Below are 18198 nucleotides of genomic sequence, written 5' to 3'. Positions count from 1 at the left end.
AAATAGCGCTACCCCTCACTGAGTTACTCAAAACAAAAGGTTTGGGGGATACATGGAGGGAGAAAAATCCGGGAGCGCTACTAAAATGGACACCCGCATGCCAAATGGCTTTTGAAACCCTTAAACAACTGTTTACGTCTGAACCTATTCTACAGCATCCTGATCCTGACAAACCATTTGTAGTGCAGGTGGACGCTTCTGATTTCCCTATTGGAGCTCTGTTATTACAAAAGGACAAGTTCGGACGGTTAAAGCCATGTGCCTACCTCTCCCGTAAATTCTCAGAGACAGAAAGGAGGTGGCACGTTTGGGAAAGAGAGGCTTTTGCTGTTAAAACTGCTTTGGAAAGCTGGCGTCACTTATTGGAGGGGGCTGCCCACCCTTTCGAGGTTTGGACTGATCATAAAAACCTTGAAGCACTGACTGCGTCTCGTGAACTCAACCCAAAGCAAATTAGATGGGCTCAATTCTTTAGTCGTTTTGACTTTAAACTAAAATTTATTCCAGGGAAAAAAAACTTTCTGGCTGATGCACTATCGTGCCAGCCTCAGGATGCCACTGCTGTGCCCGACATAGTGGGAACTCTCTGGACAGAGCCCCAAATGAGTCTGGTAGCTGTGACTCGCAGCCAAACTCGTGCGCAGCAAACAGACACTTCAATTTCACCTTGCACAAAGCGCTTGCCTGTTCCCTCAGACTTGCAACAACAGTTTCTTTCTGAACTGAAATCTGACACTTGGTTGCAAGCAAACCTCAATGATGTTACTTTTAAACAGGGTTTTGCATGGAAACATGATCGTCTCTATGTGCCTGAGGCTTTACGCAAAACCATCCTGTCATGATCCCATGATGACAAATTGGCTGGGCATTTTGGGTTTTTGAAAACCCTTCATTTGGTTAGATGCCAGTTTTGGTGGCCAACGCTCAGGCGCAACATTAAAGACTATATTAGTTCCTGCCCAGTATGTGCTGCTTCTAAACGAAAAGTGGGAAAGCCCCAGGGCTTGTTGCAACCTGTGGCTAATCCCTCCCGCCCCTGGGAGGAAATTTCTATGGACTTCATCGTTGATTTTCCTCCTAGCCAGAGAAAAACTGTAATTTGGGTGGTAAAAGATTTTTTCTCTAAGCAAGCCCATTTCATCCCATGTACCTCCATCCCATCTGCGCAGCAGCTGGCCCGCCTCTTCATTGTACACATGTACAAAATTCACAGATGCCCCTCCCATTTGGTGACTGACAGGGGCACACAATTCACGTCCCGATTTTGGAGGGAATTTATGAAATTACTGGGCACTAAACAGGCATTGTCTACGGCGTCGCATCCGGAGACTGACGGAAATACGGAAGCAGTTAATTCTACACTTGAACAGTATTTGCGTGCTTTTGTTAATTATCAACAAGATAATTGGGTTGACCTTCTACCTTTTGCAGAAGTTGCGTACAACAATGCCGTTCATCAAAGCACTGGCCAAGTGCCTTTCCATACAGTTTTTGGCCGTGACTTTGTTACGATCCCGGAGCTGCCTCAACCAACATCCCCTCCCTCTTCACCTGCTGATTGGGCAGCACGCCTGGGAGACTCCTGGCCGAAAATGCAACAAGCACTTACAGATGCCCAAGCCACTTATAAATGTCATGCTGATTCTAAGCGGTCATCCCTACCATCTTTTCGAGTCGGTGATAAAGTCTATCTTTCCACCAAATTCATCAAATCCACACAGCCTTCCAAAAAGTTGGCACCTAAATTTATTGGTCCTTTTTCTATTGTTGCTCAAATTAATCCTGTTACTTTTAAATTAGATTTGCCTAAAAATCTTAAACGTTTGCACCCTGTGTTTCATTGCAGCCTGCTTAAGCCTTTCAACGAATCAACCAGCTGGCATCCACAACCTTCCCCTCCTGCACCTATCATGATTGATGGTCAGCAACACTTTGAAGTCAGAGAAATCCTTGATTCCCGATGATGTCGTTCTGTTTTACAATACCTTGTTCGCTGGAAACATTTCCCTCATCCTGAGTGGGTTGCTGCCCACGATGTTCACTCCCCTATTCTGGTTACCCATTTCCATGCTGCTTATCCTGATAAGCCTGCTCCTTAATTTAGTTTCTTTAAGGGGGGCGGTATGTCATGTTCATCGTTCCAATGGTTTGCATACATCGTAATGTTTTGCATGTCATGTTTCTGATCCATGTCTATCATCCGCGGGGTGGGGAATTTCAGCCCTGCCAGGCTGTTATCTCTGTGCTGCTCTGAAGGAATGTGTGTTTGGGTTATGACATGTATTCAAGGTTGCTTTCCCAGGCCGATGTGTGACGTTTGCCAACACTTGGGAGGGGGTGGTTGCGATGCTGGGGTAAGGGGCGGGATCGGGTTAGAGGTGAGGGTTTTTAGTTTGTATTTGGCGCGCTTTTGCCTATTCTCAGCTTTCTTCGTATATGCATACTATTCTTTCAATAAATCAGTTTTTATTCAGAAACCGCTGGTGAGACTGAGTCTGTTGGGATAGGCAATCATTACACATACCAAAAAAGGGAAACACTAAAGAATGTTCAAACTATCGAACAGTGGCACTCATTTCACATGCCAGTAAGGTAATGCTCAAGATCCTGCAAGGTAGACTTCAGCAGTTCATGGAGCGAGAATTGCCAGATGTACAAGCTGGGTTTAGAAAAGGCAGAGGAACTAGGGACCAAATTGCCAATATCCGCTGGATAATGGAATAAGCCAGGGAGTTTCAGAAAAACATCTATTTCTGTTTTATTGACTATTCTAAAGCCTTTGACTGTGTGGACCATAACAAACTGTGGCAAGTTCTTAGTGGTATGGGGATACCAAGTCATCTTGTCTGCCTCCTGAAGAATCTGTATAATGACCAAGTAGCAACAGTAAGAACTGACCACAGAACAACGGACTGGTTTAAGATTGGGAAAGGAGTACGGCAGGACTGTATCCTCTCACCCTACCTATTCAACTTGTACGCAGAACACATCATGCGACGTGCTGGCCTTGAGGAATCCAGGGCTGGAGTTAAAATTGCTGGAAGAAACATTAACAATCTCAGATATGCAGATGATACCACTTTGATGGCTGAAAGCAAAGAGGAACTGAGGAGCCTTATGATGAATGTGAAAGAAGAAAGTGCAAAAGCTGGCTTGCAGCTAAACCTCAAAAAAACCAAGATTATGGCAACCAGCTTGATTGATAACTGGCAAATAGAGGGAGAAAATGTAGAAGCAGTGAAAGACTTTGTATTTCTAGGTGCGAAGATTACTGCAGATGCTGACTGCAGTCAGGAAATCAGAAGACGCTTAATCCTTGGGAGAAGAGCAATGACAAATCTCAATAAAATAGTTAAGAGCAGAGACATCACACTGACAACAAAGGTCCGCATAGTTAAAGCAATGGTAATCCCAGTAGTAACATATGGATGTGAGAACTGGACCATAAGGAAGGCTGAGAGAAGGAAGATTGATGCTTTGGAACTGTGGTGTTGGAGGAAAATTCTGAGAGTGCCTTGGACTGCCAGAAGATCAAACCAGTCCATCCTCCAGGAAATTAAGCCAGACTGCTCACTTGAGGGAATGATATTAAAGGCAAAACTGAAATACTTTGGCCACATCATGAGAAGACAGGACACCCTGGAGAAGATGCTGATGCTAGGGAGAGTGGAGGGCAAAAGGAAGAGGGGCCAACCAAGGGCAAGGTGGATGGATGATATTCTAGAGGTGACGGACTCGTCCCTGGGGGAGCTGGGGGTGTTGACGACCAACAGGAAGCTCTGGCGTGGGCTGGTCCATGAAGTCACGAAGAGTCAGAAGCGACTAAATGAATAAACAACAACAACAATTAAAGGCCTTGGCAATGCAAACAAGAGTTTAAAACAATTATAGGAATGGGATATTGACAAAAATATTGAAGATTAAAAATAGAATTATTTGTGGAAGCAGTAACCATTCAGATGTGTTTCTGGATGAATTATGGAAAATTAATTGCAATTAATATATCACTGATATGTTCCACCCCTTCTAGCAATATTGGCATGTTTGGTGGGAACATTGAATAGTTTTGGAGGGCAATCTTTAGGGAAATAAATAAGATATGAGTTTCACCAGTTCTAGTAACATCAGAAGTCTCTATTTTATCATGTTTAAAGAATAAATTTAAAATTTTAAGAATAAAGATATGATTAAATATATGTGGCAGCAGCAAGAATGTCTATAGGTCAGAAATGGAAGGAAAAAAGTATCCCAATGCTGGACCTTTGGTCTTCTAAAATATTAGAAATTGCTATATCATTTAAACTGTTTAACTGTTTTCATACTAGTGCTAAATATTAAAATAAGGTATTCAGGTAAGGACACCCTGAAATAGAGCTAAGTTTCTTGCAATTTTCCTGGGAAAAATGAAGTTGTAGCCTGCTATGGTCTTCATTAGACTTTTTTTTTTTTTTTAATCTAGTCTACAGCCTTGGGATTTCCTGGTGATCTTGCATCCAGTACTAACTCTTTTGTGACCCTGCTTAACTTCTGGGATCAGCCAAGATCAGCTAAGACCTGCCACCTGATATAGGACTAGATAAATTCTTTATCGTCTGGTGATCAAGAAATTTCACACTCAGCCTCTGGAATCAACTTCAGTATATATGCAATAAGAAATAATTTAAAAAAACACATAAGCTATTGCATTTTTATGGCATCCCAAACAATATTCTGATGTCACGCAGATCCCCATTAAATTTTAATACTATAACAATTGAATTAGTCTGTTTCATTATCATTATGGTGTCAGCTAAAAGTACAGCAGGTCCCTAGTTTAAGAACAAGTTCCATTCCTAAGTCCACCCTTAAGTCAAATATGTATGTAAGTTGGAACAGTTATTTAGCATCAGTTAGTCAAATGTTTGTCTTAAGTGTTTTATATACATAGAAAGGCAAAATACTATACTATCTTACCTTTCTATGTATATAAAACACTTGAGAAACACTTCCAAATACACTAAAACATCTTAAACATAATAATACACAAAGTAGTACTGTGTATTTAACCTGAAACATTGTACTTAACTCAAAGCAAGATGTATCTTCTGGCTTTATATATTATCCACCCTAAATCTTTTTTGTTGGTGGTGCCTTCAAGTCAGTGTTGACTCATGGCGACTGCATGGACAAATCCTGCAAGATTTCAGAAGTGGTTTGCTACTGCCTCCTTCCCAGGGCTGAGAGAGAGTGACCGGCCCAAGGTCACCCAGCTGGCTTTGTGTCTAAAGAGGGAATAGAACTCATGGTCTCCCACCTGATGCCTTAACCACACCACCAAACTGGTTCTCTACCCTAAATCTCACCACATCACAAATACTAATGCTGTTGAGAAAATTTTCAAATAATGGGCATAATTAAATTGCTCATAATACCTTGATATTCTGTTTCTATTTGTACTCAATCATGAGACATGTTTTAAGTTGTCTGCTGTTGTGTTTATTTATATTTTTATTGTTTCTGTTGTTGTTTTTTAATTGTTGTGAGCCAACCAGAGTCACAGCTATTTTGCAGCTATACAAATTGGATGGATGGATGGATGTTCTGCTAGTATTAGAATGGGTGAAATTACTTTAAAATTTTACTTATTGAGAATCCCCCTTCCTTCCTGTATTTTTGTCCAGTTTTAGTCTCCCCCTTAATTGGGAAGTCACTGTCTCTTCCCAATCCCACCTCCACCCCATGATTCCTTGTTCTGCCAGTAATTCACATTGCCATTTGCCAGCATCACTGCCACTGTGTCAGGGTAGCCCTTACCTCAAATAAGACATGGACTCACTTAGAGGGTCTAAGGATTTCCGAGTTTATTGAGGTAGAATGCATACGGAGAAAAAAGATGGGAATGGGGGTGTGGTGGCAGGGTGCCCCGTTTATACTTTAGTGGTGGACATTGCTCTCCTCCACCCCCCATTGTCCCAAAGCCAGGTCCGGATGGTGCTTAGCGCCGGTATTGCTCTCTGATGGGCTTTCCGGGCTATCTCTGATGTCTTCTCGTTGTTTCCTTGCCTCCGTCTGGTGCAGGTGCGTCCCCCGGGGTAATGGGTGGGAATTCCCCCGATCCGTTGATGGTTTCCATGTCCTGTTTGAGTTGCTCTTCTGTTATGCGTTGATGGGTTTTGGATTATGTGTGCTTAAGGGATTATGTGTGTGGTTGATGGGACAATAGTTATCCCTTCCTCTTTCCTGATGTGCATGTTCCCCGTTGTGATGCACTTATGCCTTGCAATGGGGAACATGACACACTGCCACATCAGGGGGAGGAGGAGGAGAACTGAAGGGAAATCAAGCATATAAACACGTATTTGTTCTTGAACAGTAATTATGTACAGTCTGATTGGCAGGTAATTATTGGGCTGTTTGCCTATACTGATATTCCAAGCCTAATTATAAATCCCAAAATTGTTCGAAGAGAAAATTTGTGATTCATGTTCCAGATCTGATTCAAGTGGATCCCAGTTGACACATCCCTGTTCAAATAAGAAGGATGAAGGAGAATGGGCCAGAGGAGTTTTGGCTGCTGAGTATCCTGCTCTGGTGTAGAATTAATTCTGATCTGGGAAATCTAACCTCTACTGTTAGGCACTGGGGGGCAAGTTGAGTAGGTACACCGTTGCCTTTCAGCTGTTACGGTCCAGTTTGAGATGTATCTTTACAGACTGAGGATTTAGACTGACAATTTGCCTCATCTTACTATGCATCCTATGTGTAGCTGTGAGTACCATTCTGGATCAAGGGATATTGCCGTTTGTTGCTTCCTGCACTTCTCCTCCAAAGGATCATTGCAATTAACTGTCACTGTCACATTCCCTTTCCATTTCATTTTAACAGCTTGGACCCAAGATGAGAACTAGTTGCTGCCTCTGTTGTTTTTTTTTTAAAGTAGGGGCAGGGGAATAGAGAAAAGGTATTATTCCCTGAATGAATGAGCCTTCCAATGAAATATTTACCATCTTTTAATAGATGAAGTGTACATTTCTTTAATAATAGTACTGTATAACAGAACTGGCTATTTTCAACAATACACTTTCTCATAGTTCAGCGAATTCAGTTAATCTATTTTCTGAGTTTGTGTCACACACTGAAGCATATTCTAAGTATAAGGCCGTATAAGGCCATATAATGTGCTTGGCTAAAATGTGACAGCTGGCTTCAATTGGGTGAAGCAATCCTGGGGTGGAGGTGGAGATAACCTAGTAGAGCTACCACCACCTACTACACCCTGATGGTTTACTGCAGTCAAGGTGGAAGACGCAGAAGATATTTTTGCCCATTTTCCCCCCTTGTTGCCTATTTCCCACAATCCAGTTGCAGATGCTGAAAGCAAATTGCTATGGCTCTAGAACATGCTAACACTGTACTGGTAGAGACAGTGATGCTGCATCTAATGGCACCCAGGAAGCTGACTTTAGGTTTACCTCCTTAGATTCCAATCCTTAATTCTCATTTCAATTGATGTCCCTGGGCAGGTCCTTTTAAAAGCATCCATAAAGTGAAAGTAAACATATGGCTTTCAGAGATATTAGTTCTAATTTATATTTATCAGGAGCATAGTAGGCCAGCTGGCATATCTTCTCTTAGTACAGTTCTTTGCTGATCCCCTTCATCAGTTCTGGATAGCAATTGTGAAAATCAAGCTGAGACAGGCAATTTTCCAGAATTGACATTTTGCTGCCTGGCAAATGGTGAGTTTGCTGGAGAATCTGTCATGCTGTCCTCTTTTCTGATGCATCGCCTGTATAGCTTTAACTTTTGGATTCTTCACTGAGAAGTCCTTGAGTATAAATAATTATTCAATTTCAGCTATCTGTGAATAAAGACCTTTGTGATTCGTTTCTCAGGATAATAATGAAAGATTGTAGTGTTCGCTTTGGAAAGCAAGGAAATTGTGCACAGCTAATTCATTTTATGAAAGAGTACCATGAGTGATGTTTCCTTATTGAAATAGGGCTCTGCTCCCAGCTCAGTTTGTCACCAAATTCAGCAGGAATCTTTTTTTGGAATAGACAGTAAATATGCAGCAGAAAACTCCAGGGACTCACTGTTAACTAAGCCTAAATTCTATGCAATTTTCAAGTGTGATGTCACTTGCTCCTTAATATGCATATAAATTCTATCACACCTGTGAATGATGAGATATGCTAATTAGCAAAACACTTCTCTGATGAACACCTGTCTTCCTTCACCTTACTCTCACAGTGTTGCTGAGTACTTGCAAAACCCTGGTACAATTTCCAACTTTATTACCAATAATTTATGTATTGTTACATTTTAATGGTAGCTAAAGGTGGCAGCCCCATGATCCCAGAAAAAAGTACAGTCACTTTAAAGACCTGCAGACAGGTATTATGTTCATACCTTTCCTCTGGGTTCTGAAATACCTTTTTGGAATCAAATCCAAAGTGCTGCATAGGTCTATTTAATACAACAGCCATGAGATACTTTCATTCATTGCTGGCAATGAAGTCAGAGAAAGCTTTTCTTAAGTAGTTGCATTTCAGTCTAGAAAAACCTACAGATACAGACACGAGTACAAGAGCTGTTTTTTCACTGTGAAATTCCATACTGTTTGGGACATATGCAATAAACAAACCACATTAGCAGTAACAAAAGCATGACTTTATCCCATATAATAGACACTTTATGTTCTAACATACTCTTCCCCAACTTTGGTACTTTTTATATGATTAGCCTTCCACAGTTTTCATCAATGGTCAATACTGGCTGAAGAATTCTGGAAGTTGAAGTCTAGAGCACCCAGATTGGGGAAGACTGTTCCAGCAGAAAGCTGTTAGGATAAGAATGATTGTGATCAGATCTGCCGATATTGCTGAGTTCTGATTATTGGCCCTCCTCCTCCTCCTCCTCCTCCATAAAGAAATCTATCTGGCAAAATAACAGTACTAACTCTGAGTAAATAACTGTTGCAAAAATCAATAAAATCAGTATATGATTTAAAAAAAAAATCCTAATAGGTTTTTATTGCTTCTGTTATCTATTCATGAATGCTTAATAAAATGGATACATAGTGATTGGTGAACTTTGGGGGAAGCAGTTCCTAATTGGAGGCACCCCCATAGTTGTCCACAGATTACAAGATATTGTTGTCCACAGATTACAAGATATTATTATGTTCATCATAATATCACAATGGAAACTTCACCCTTTAAATATTTGCATGTGATGTCACAAAATGAGAATGAAAGGGCAGAGCTTGCACAGTGTCATCATGATGCATGTTTTATAGTTTTGGCATCATTATGGCTAGTCGCATATCTCTCTGGACTTCATAACAGGGATGGTACAATTTTGTGTCACCATTTAAGTTATTTCCTCTAACAACGAGACAAGGCAGGCCTCCCCTTCCTTAAGATCTAAAAGCACAGACTGGCTAATGCATCAAAAGACTTTTTCAAATAACCAGGTTTCAAACAGGTATTTAAAGAATCCCACCAGAAACAAATTTGGGAGTTTCACCCCAGGTTGAATTTAAGAGAGCAGAAAAATACAATCAAGCAGTGTCATCTAGTGTTCTCCTGGAATTCTGCTGTGGGGATAGGGTTAACTTAGAAAGTTTGGCTAAACCATAGGAATATAAATGGAAAGAAATTTGCCCAGCTCAAATGGACATTATTGATCTGCACAATGCCTATCTCAAGTCAATAAGCAGCTTGAAGGTCAACACAGAATTCAGGCTAGAAACAAACAGGCAGCAAATGCAACTCTTTTAGAATCAATATTACATGATCCTTGACAATTAGCATCTTGACAACTGTTTATTGCACTGATGGTTGCTTCTGTGCAGGAGAAGAGAATAGAGAATAGAACAGTCAGTAGTCCTTAGCCTGTATAGAGCAATCCCTTTTCAGAATACTTTGGTAGGGGAAAAAACATCTCTACTGAATATCTGATAGATTCTACTGGCTGGGAAATGGAAGAGATGTCAGCAGGCATTGTTAGGCATGCAGGGTATGCCAGTTAGTCAGGAAAAAAGGGATACATGATAAAGCCCCAATGGTATGAGTAGCTATTATGCCAGAACCATTTTCAAAAGTGGCTACAGGTATGGACATAATCAGCCCTTTCCCCAAAACATCTAAAGGAAGTAGATACATTTTAATGGCCTGCCACTACAAAATTTGATATCCCGAGGCAGTTGCATTATGAACCACTATGGTGAAACAGATAGCAGAGGAATTAATAAACATACGCAGTAGGATAAATCTGCCTCATTGTATCTTGACAAATCAGGGAAGTAATTTTCAGTTGGTCTTCCTGAAACTCTTATAAAATCTTGGGTATGAAAGCCTATATATCACTAGCAAGCAGATAGGTTAATGGAGCACATGAATTGGTCTCTCTGGAACTTGTTAGTATATGCAGGATAAAGGACAGAACCTCACTTGGCTGCTGTACCTCTATTTGAGCACAGACAAGTAATGCAATCTTCAGGATATAGGCCTTTTGAACAAAGACAGACAAAGTGAATCTTAGATGCAGTGAAGGAAAATTGAAATAACCAGATAGAATCCCCTAAAAATCTGGTTGGATGTGTATTAACACAAAGAAACTCCAGGCTCTAATCCAAATTGCACAAGAACACCCGCCCTGGAACAGGACTCACAGAAATAGTGATAAAATAAAAATGCATGGAAGGTACAACTGGCAGTAGAAAAGCTAATGCTACTGTTACTATCAAGCACTGAATGCAAAATACGCTATTGGAAAAAAAATGGTCCTATAAACTTCCAAATACTTGGCAACACCAACCTCTTAAGAAAGTGGCATACAAGAAAATACAACCCTCTCCTTCTGTCATGTTCACTGTTTCAATGTAGTTTATACATTGTAATGTTTCACATGCCATGGCACTGATGCATGTTTCTGTTTGGGAGGGAGCTGCTGTGAAACCTTGTATGTGAAATCAGTACAATGGAATGTGTTCGGGTTATGTTATCTGTTCAAGGCCTTTTCCTGCAGACCATCAGAAACCGTTAGGAGCACCTGGGATTGTGAACTCAAGAAGATTCTATGGGGGGAGGGATTTCATTTGCACCGAGGGTTTTTAGTTTGAATTTGGCGTGCTTTCATCATTCTCAGCTTTCTCTGTGATCCTGCACACTATTCTTTAATAAATCAGTTATCTTTGAATTCCTGCTCATGAGTCTGATTGTGTTTTAGAATAGGCAACCATTACACCTTCTTGACCTGAGTAAGGATAATCAAGAGCTAATGGATCAGATATATAAAGGCTAGAACAGTACAGATCAATCAAAAACTGTCACCACCTAAAAAAATCTAAAAGAACTGACCCAAATCATCCAAACTGCATTTACTAATGTGCCTGGAACAACCATATTAGTGGACTATGTCATCAGCACTAGAAACACCAAACTAAATTGACAGAGATCATATCACATTCCAGAAAGGCTCCAGAAAATATTGGAAAAAGAAGTGGATAAAATGTTGAACTATCTCACCCTGAATGGTGTGCCTCTATTGTGTTGGCATCAAGATCAAATGGTGAGATCTAGTTGTATGCAGACAGGCAATGAAATTTAGTTGCTAAATTCAACAGCTATTGAATGCCCCATATAGATGATCTTCTAGATAGAGTAAGAGTCAATATCTCTCTACCACTGACTTGTCAAAATGATATTAGCAAATACCATTACAGAGAAATTTGGAGGGGCTTTCAAGATTGATGTCAGCCCTTTGAAGTAGGTCAGATCAAGATGCTGTTGCTGCAGGGATTTCGGGAATTCTACTTCATTTTTGTACAGTATAGTAACAAAATTTTGAAAGGCTGTCTAAGTTTCTCTCTGTCCTATCTTACAAAGAACAAAATCACAATAAGGTTATTTTGAGGGTTTTTTTCCTCATGCTTATTTCAATCTCTGGACTGTGTAATCACTTCTCCAAGTCCCTCCTTAATGGTTCATTCTTTCTTTTAAAAGCCCTTGCATAGCTTTCCCTATGTTATCTCTAAATTCCTTTACAATAGCCGACTAAAGTGACCATCTTCCAAAGACAGACCATTCTGCAGAGAATTATAATAATTCAAGTGAGAATTTATTATAACATTGCTGACTAATTGCAAGTTATTTCTATCTAGTATTGGCCATAGAAAACTTTGGAAAAGGTATTTCATGCCTCTGAGGCCACTTAGCTTTCAGTGAGAATGTAGAATTAAGGTACTTGCTCCCTCTGAAGACCACAATGAAGATAAGCTTTTTACACAGTTCTCAGACACAAGAGGTCTTCAATCAAAAGATCTCCATTTTATTGGGATGCAATCAGATACATGATCTCTAGAAATATAAATGGGAATAGCAGCTGTTATACTGAAGTAGAATGAACTCTAATTTTCTCGGAATACAGAACACTTACTCCTCCAAAAGGGGTATTCATAAATTGCTTGCAAAGATAATTATTAGTTAATTATTTAATTATTATTAGATAATAATTTTTCAAATTAAATTGATTACAACATACTAGCGCAATTGATTGTATAAATATAGTGAATACTATATATCAGTATGGTTGACATTTAATGGTTGCTTTTAATTTTAAACCAGGTGACCTCTCCAAAGACAGCTGCTTTATCATTCTTAACAAAATCGCAATCATACATCTGATTTAAATAATAGTTATTATTTAAGATCTTATAGATCTTAATTCTATAATTCAATTAATCTGAAGGTAGTAGGTTTAGTTTAACAACTGCTAGTCAAAATAAGGACCATCCTCTTATCTTATCCAACCATTTCCTGCTTTTTCAAACATAAAGGTTTGAGTAGATATGACTCATACAGTTTAGAAATGGTGAAGGCACATTGACATAATTTACCTGACTGAAGGGCAGCATATGCTTGGTAAGCACAGTACATTCTAAACTGATTTGTCCAGACTAATTTTAAATATATGAAATGATTCCTTGAAAATATATTTCCAGTATTATAAATCTAATTTATTTTAGATTCATCAGGTTTACAAGAAAAGTTATTTGCCTGAAGCTCAAACTAGATCAAACTGATGATAAATTGGACAATGAACAAAAGATGTAGTAAAGAGATATAACTTTTCTTTTAATTGGGTCTGTGAGTCTGCAATTTGCAATCTGTATGTGTGTGTGTGTGCATATGTGTGTGTATTCAACAATTTCATTTTCATAACTAGAATTTAAGTTATTGCCCTTACTATACTAATGTGAGGCTCATCCAGAGTGATAGCATATAGCTTATACTTAGTATATAATGAAACTAATTAAATGTTAAGCAGCATTGCTGAGAGGCACAATAGTTTTTTTTTTTAATTAAAATTTATACTTTTAAAACATAAGGACAAATTGTAGGCCTTGAGGCACACAAGTTTAAAGACAGGTACTGGAAGAACACCTGAAAACAAGCAAAGGCATTTAGTTTTAGTTATCTGAATGAAGGATATAGCCACACATGTTATGTGCACATTTCCAGTTACCATGCAGGACAAATAATGTCAAGGAGCAAGGCTTTGGAAAGGAAAGCTCTGCTCTTCCTCAAAAGACCAACACCGATGTCCTCAGGTTTTCTAGGCAGAAGGCAATGGGATATATATTTTATACAATTTTTGCAAAATGATTTAACTGCTATTCCACTTAATGCCCAGTATCTTTTCATTAAACAGGCATATACTTTTGTGAAGCTCATTCACTGTATCCTCTTGAAAGAAGTACAAGCATCATTAAGACTACTGATCTAGGAGGTGTGAAATTGGCCCAGGAAGTCTCCTCATTACCCTCCTATATTTGTATTTATCAATATTATTGGTATGGGATGGGATTAGACTGTGGAAGTGGCAGCTGTACCATGCACATAATATTTCAAATCAAGAATGAAGAGAGTTAGGCAATGTCATTCTATCCCAGAGAATGGTCTTATCTGGACAGGCAAGGAGAATACGGTAGCTCTTCCCATGACTTCAGCAGACAAGCTGAGTCAAGGACTCTCAAATGAGAAAGAGTTTTCTCTGACCCATTTCTGATGTTAATCTAACCCCTGCAGCAGCATGTTTTATAGGCTTGCTGCTGTGAGAGATTAATTATACTGCAACATGAAGGGATGCTAGAAGAACAAAGCTTCTTAAGGTTAAAGGTGGCTCAGGATGACATAAGATCAACTGGTGACCTACTAAAACCTATTATATTATAGTAGCCTTATTTCACTGCCTCTGAAAGGCTCCTGAGGGGGGTGGGAATACTTACTTTTGAGAATACCTGACTTCTGTAGCATGTTTAACCTCAAATCCCTTCATCTCTAAAAATCATTTAAAAGGCTGAAAAGCAGAAGGCAATGCTACTCTTTCTAATACATGTCATAAAACCTTTACTACCTTTGCTCTAAATGGTGAAGGAGAGGCTGCCCCTTTTTCAAGGGAAGAGGACAATGGGCATACTTGAAAACAAGTGCTCTTCCAACTGTGTTCTAATGAAGAAAGGTGTCAGCCATATTTTACTGAAGTATGGAGTATGAGAGGGAATTTCCTTCATGGATATTATAGATTTACATCTTCCTTTCAAAACGTATTATGCAAATTGTACAAAATTTATTACCTTTATTGATACTGAGCTTTGCAAGTCATTTAAACCCCATTTCTACACAAGAGTCCCTCATCTCCTGGTATTGTCAACATACCACAGATTGTATTTTCACAGCCACAAGACCTAAACACTTGTATGTAAAAATGGTAAGGCTTTCAAAAGCTGTCTGATCTTATTTTGTGCTTTTCCTGGGTTCCTATAGTGTGACGAACCTGACTCCATTACTGCACAGCTAGATTGCATGTCTCTCACGTAGCCTCAGAATGCTGTATATTCCCTTATAAGGGCATGACTTGTATTTCCCTATTCTCTTTGTACTCACTCCCCCGCCCTGATAGAACTGCTGAATAAAAGGAGGTGGGGGCGTGGCACCAGGAGGCAGTACCAGCAACCTCCTGAGATGTGGCGTCTCTCACCACAAAAGAATCCTGTACCTACCGTTGTTTTTTCGACCTCACCCTTGCGAGGGAATCGTTGGCTCATTCCCCCCCAGGGAATCCCATAGACCGAAGGGCGAAGGACTGGTCGCGCGACGCGACAACTGGGGGCTCGTCCGGGATCCCTTCGGTCTCACAGTGTGATCTCTGTCTAGAGGTGCACTGCCTTCACTCTCGTTACTACGCACCTGGCAAAGGCTCTGCAATCGTAAGTAATGGGCTCCCCACTCTCCAAAGTTTCGTCAGTTCATAGGGACGAACTTTATGATTTAGTGAAGAAGGCTAACTCTTGTCAAAAGGCTAACGGTACGACCATCTTTCCCATTTCAAAAAATTCGGTGACTCAACTCCTACTGTACATGGAGAGACACTGCCCTGTCTATCCTTCAGAGGGGTCGCTCAAAGCATCCACTTGGGAAAGGATAGGAAAATATTTTCATGATACCCCACGAGCACCCGTGCCTATTCTGACTGCCTGGAAGGCTGTTATGGCGGCCATCAACACTCTTTACCCTCCCCCGTCTTCCCCGGAAACTTGCCCTTCTCCTCCCGGCCCAAAAACCCCACCCCCTCTTGCCGCCCATCTCGATGCTGCCTCACCACCACCCCCTCCATACCCAGCCGTTCCTCCTCCCCCTTCAGCTCCAACCCCCGACTCCCCTCAACACCACCCCCTAGGAGGCGCCATCACTGAACTCCTCTCCTCCCCCCTCTCATTGGAAATGGAGAGTCCCTCTGCCTTTCCCATGACCATCGGCCTAGGGGCGGCGGGAGGAAATTTGTATAACAATATTGAACTTAAGGTTTTGAAACAAATCAAAGATGCTGTAACCACCTACGGCTTGCACTCTCCTTTTACTAGGGGAGTTTTAGACTCTTTAGTTACTGCTAACACTGTTATGTTATTGTATGATTGGAAAATGCTTTTTTCTATGCTTATGACCCCGGCGCAATACGTTGTGTGGCAATCTGAATACGACAAAGGCTGAATTACCCATCACCAGCTTCCCTGTGGAGTTGGCAGAGGATCTTTTGTATGACGATCCGGGGGCTGTCCTTTCCCTTCCTCTTGTTGTCACGCTGCATAAACCCCTCCCTCCTTTTACCCCTGCTTTGCTTATTCCCAACTCCTCGCTCACGCTTGAGGGAATGGTTGCTGCTCCCTATTTGTATGACTCGTCAGATTTGACACAAATTGCTCTGGCAGGAGTGGGAGATAGGTGCTTTTCCTTAGATAAAGGAACAATTGTCGCCACGCTCATACTTCTCCCTTCTCCTGATATGCCATCATTGTTTGCCTTGCAGCAACCAGTCCAAACCTCTAAACCCACCCTCCTTGTCACACTAAATGGTCGCTCTTTCGAAGGCTTGATTGACACCGGCGCCGACGTCTCTGTCATTCGTTCCGCTGAATGGCCCTCCTCCTGGCCTATCGCTGAAGCCTCCTCGGTGCAAGGAGTAGGCGGAGCACAGGCCGCTAAGGTCAGCTCTCATTGGCTTTCTGCTGTGACTGCTCATTCTCATATTACAGCTTATCTAAAGCCTTATATCTTGCCTTTGCACTGTAACCTATGGGGCCGTGACTTGCTTTCACAGTTCCACGCTTTTATTCAACTTCCCTAATGGCTTTACAGGACCCTTTAGGGTCTCTCTCTCTCTCTCTCAAAACCTCTGTGCCGGTATGGGTTGATCAATGGCCACTCACCAAAGAGAAACTGGACGCCTTACATATCTTGGTCCAACAGCAGTTAATTGAAGGCCATATCGAAACCTCCACCAGCCCATACAATACTCCGGTATTTGTCATCAAAAAGAAGTCTGGCAAATGGCGCCTCCTACAGGATCTTAGGGCTATCAACACCATCCTTCAGCCCATGGGACCTTTGCAGTGTGGACTTCCCAACCCCAACTTGATTCCGGAAGGACACGACCTTATTGTAATAGACCTCAAGGATTGTTTTTTTTCCATACCTTTGGCACAAAAGGACAGAATTATTTTCGCATTTACGGTACCGGAACTTAACAATTCAAAGCCTACTGCTCGGTACCAGTGGAAGGTCCTCCCACAAGGCATGTTGAACTCACCCACAATGTGCCAATTTTTTGTCGATAAAGCATTGCAACCCTATAGATCCCAATTTCCGCATTTTCTTGTGTATCATTATATGGATGACATTTTAGTCGCTGCTGAGGGCCCGAAAGGGACAGTTCAAAAAACTTTTCCTATTCTTTTAGCCACCCTAGCAACGGCAGGGTTGCACGTTGCACCAGAAAAGGTCCAGTCTCGTTATCCAATGCAATATCTAGGCCACAAAGTTTTAGCCTCCACGGCTGCCCCACTTCTACCTATGCTCACGCTTCCCCAGCCGACCACCTTGGTCCAATTACAACAATGTCTGGGGGTCATTAACTGGGCCCGCGCATACCTCGCTTTAACTACACCCATGTTATCACCTTTATTCCAAGCGTTAGTGGGTTTGACAAACCCAGCTGACAAGGTGTACCTTACAGAACAACAATTGCATGCCCTACAACAGGTCAATGCCGTCCTTACGACCCAATGGGTGGACCGTGCGCTCACTGACAAACCACCCTCTCTTGCCATTCTTTCAACACATCAATTATTAACTGCCATCATTGTCCAAACGTCTGATAACAAACATCTACATATTTTAGAATGGCTACACTTGCCACACACACCTAAGACATCCATCATCACCAGAGCAGCACAAATGGCCTCTCTTGTTGAGAAAGGCCGGAAGAGGATTAGAGCCCTAATGGGACTGGATGTTTCCACCCTGTACATTCCCCTTAAGGTTACTCAATGGGAACCCCTCCTACAAAACTCCACTGCATTGCAGGATGCCTTGGAGGACTGGTGTGGCCAGGTGTCATGCCATCTTCCCCCTGATCCTCGATTGCAACTGTTGCGAACAGTACCCTTCACACTAACCTCGCCGTTCGTTCAGCAGCCACTCAAGGAAGCCCTCACTGTTTTTACAGACGGCTCCAAAACCATAGGGGCTTGCACATGGCAAAATAATTGCAAATGGCATAAACGCCTAACAGGCCCACAAGCATCTGCCCAACAGGCTGAGTTAGCCGCTTTTCTGTTAGCCTTGTCCCTTTTCCCAGAACAGCCTTTGAATG

The 18198-nt window shown here is 41.3% G+C and overlaps 1 protein-coding gene across 1 annotated transcript in view; it reads right to left on the bottom strand.

Moving 5' to 3' along the window:
* CNTNAP2 (contactin associated protein 2) overlaps window positions 1–18198 on the bottom strand; it is a 1282126-nt gene that overhangs the window by 252446 nt on the left and 1011482 nt on the right. The window lies entirely within an intron of this gene.

This window comes from Candoia aspera, chromosome 4 (assembly GCF_035149785.1).
Source record: "Candoia aspera isolate rCanAsp1 chromosome 4, rCanAsp1.hap2, whole genome shotgun sequence".
In the NCBI taxonomy this organism is placed as follows: domain Eukaryota; kingdom Metazoa; phylum Chordata; class Lepidosauria; order Squamata; family Boidae; genus Candoia; species Candoia aspera.
This window is presented reverse-complemented; position numbering and strand designations above follow the sequence as displayed.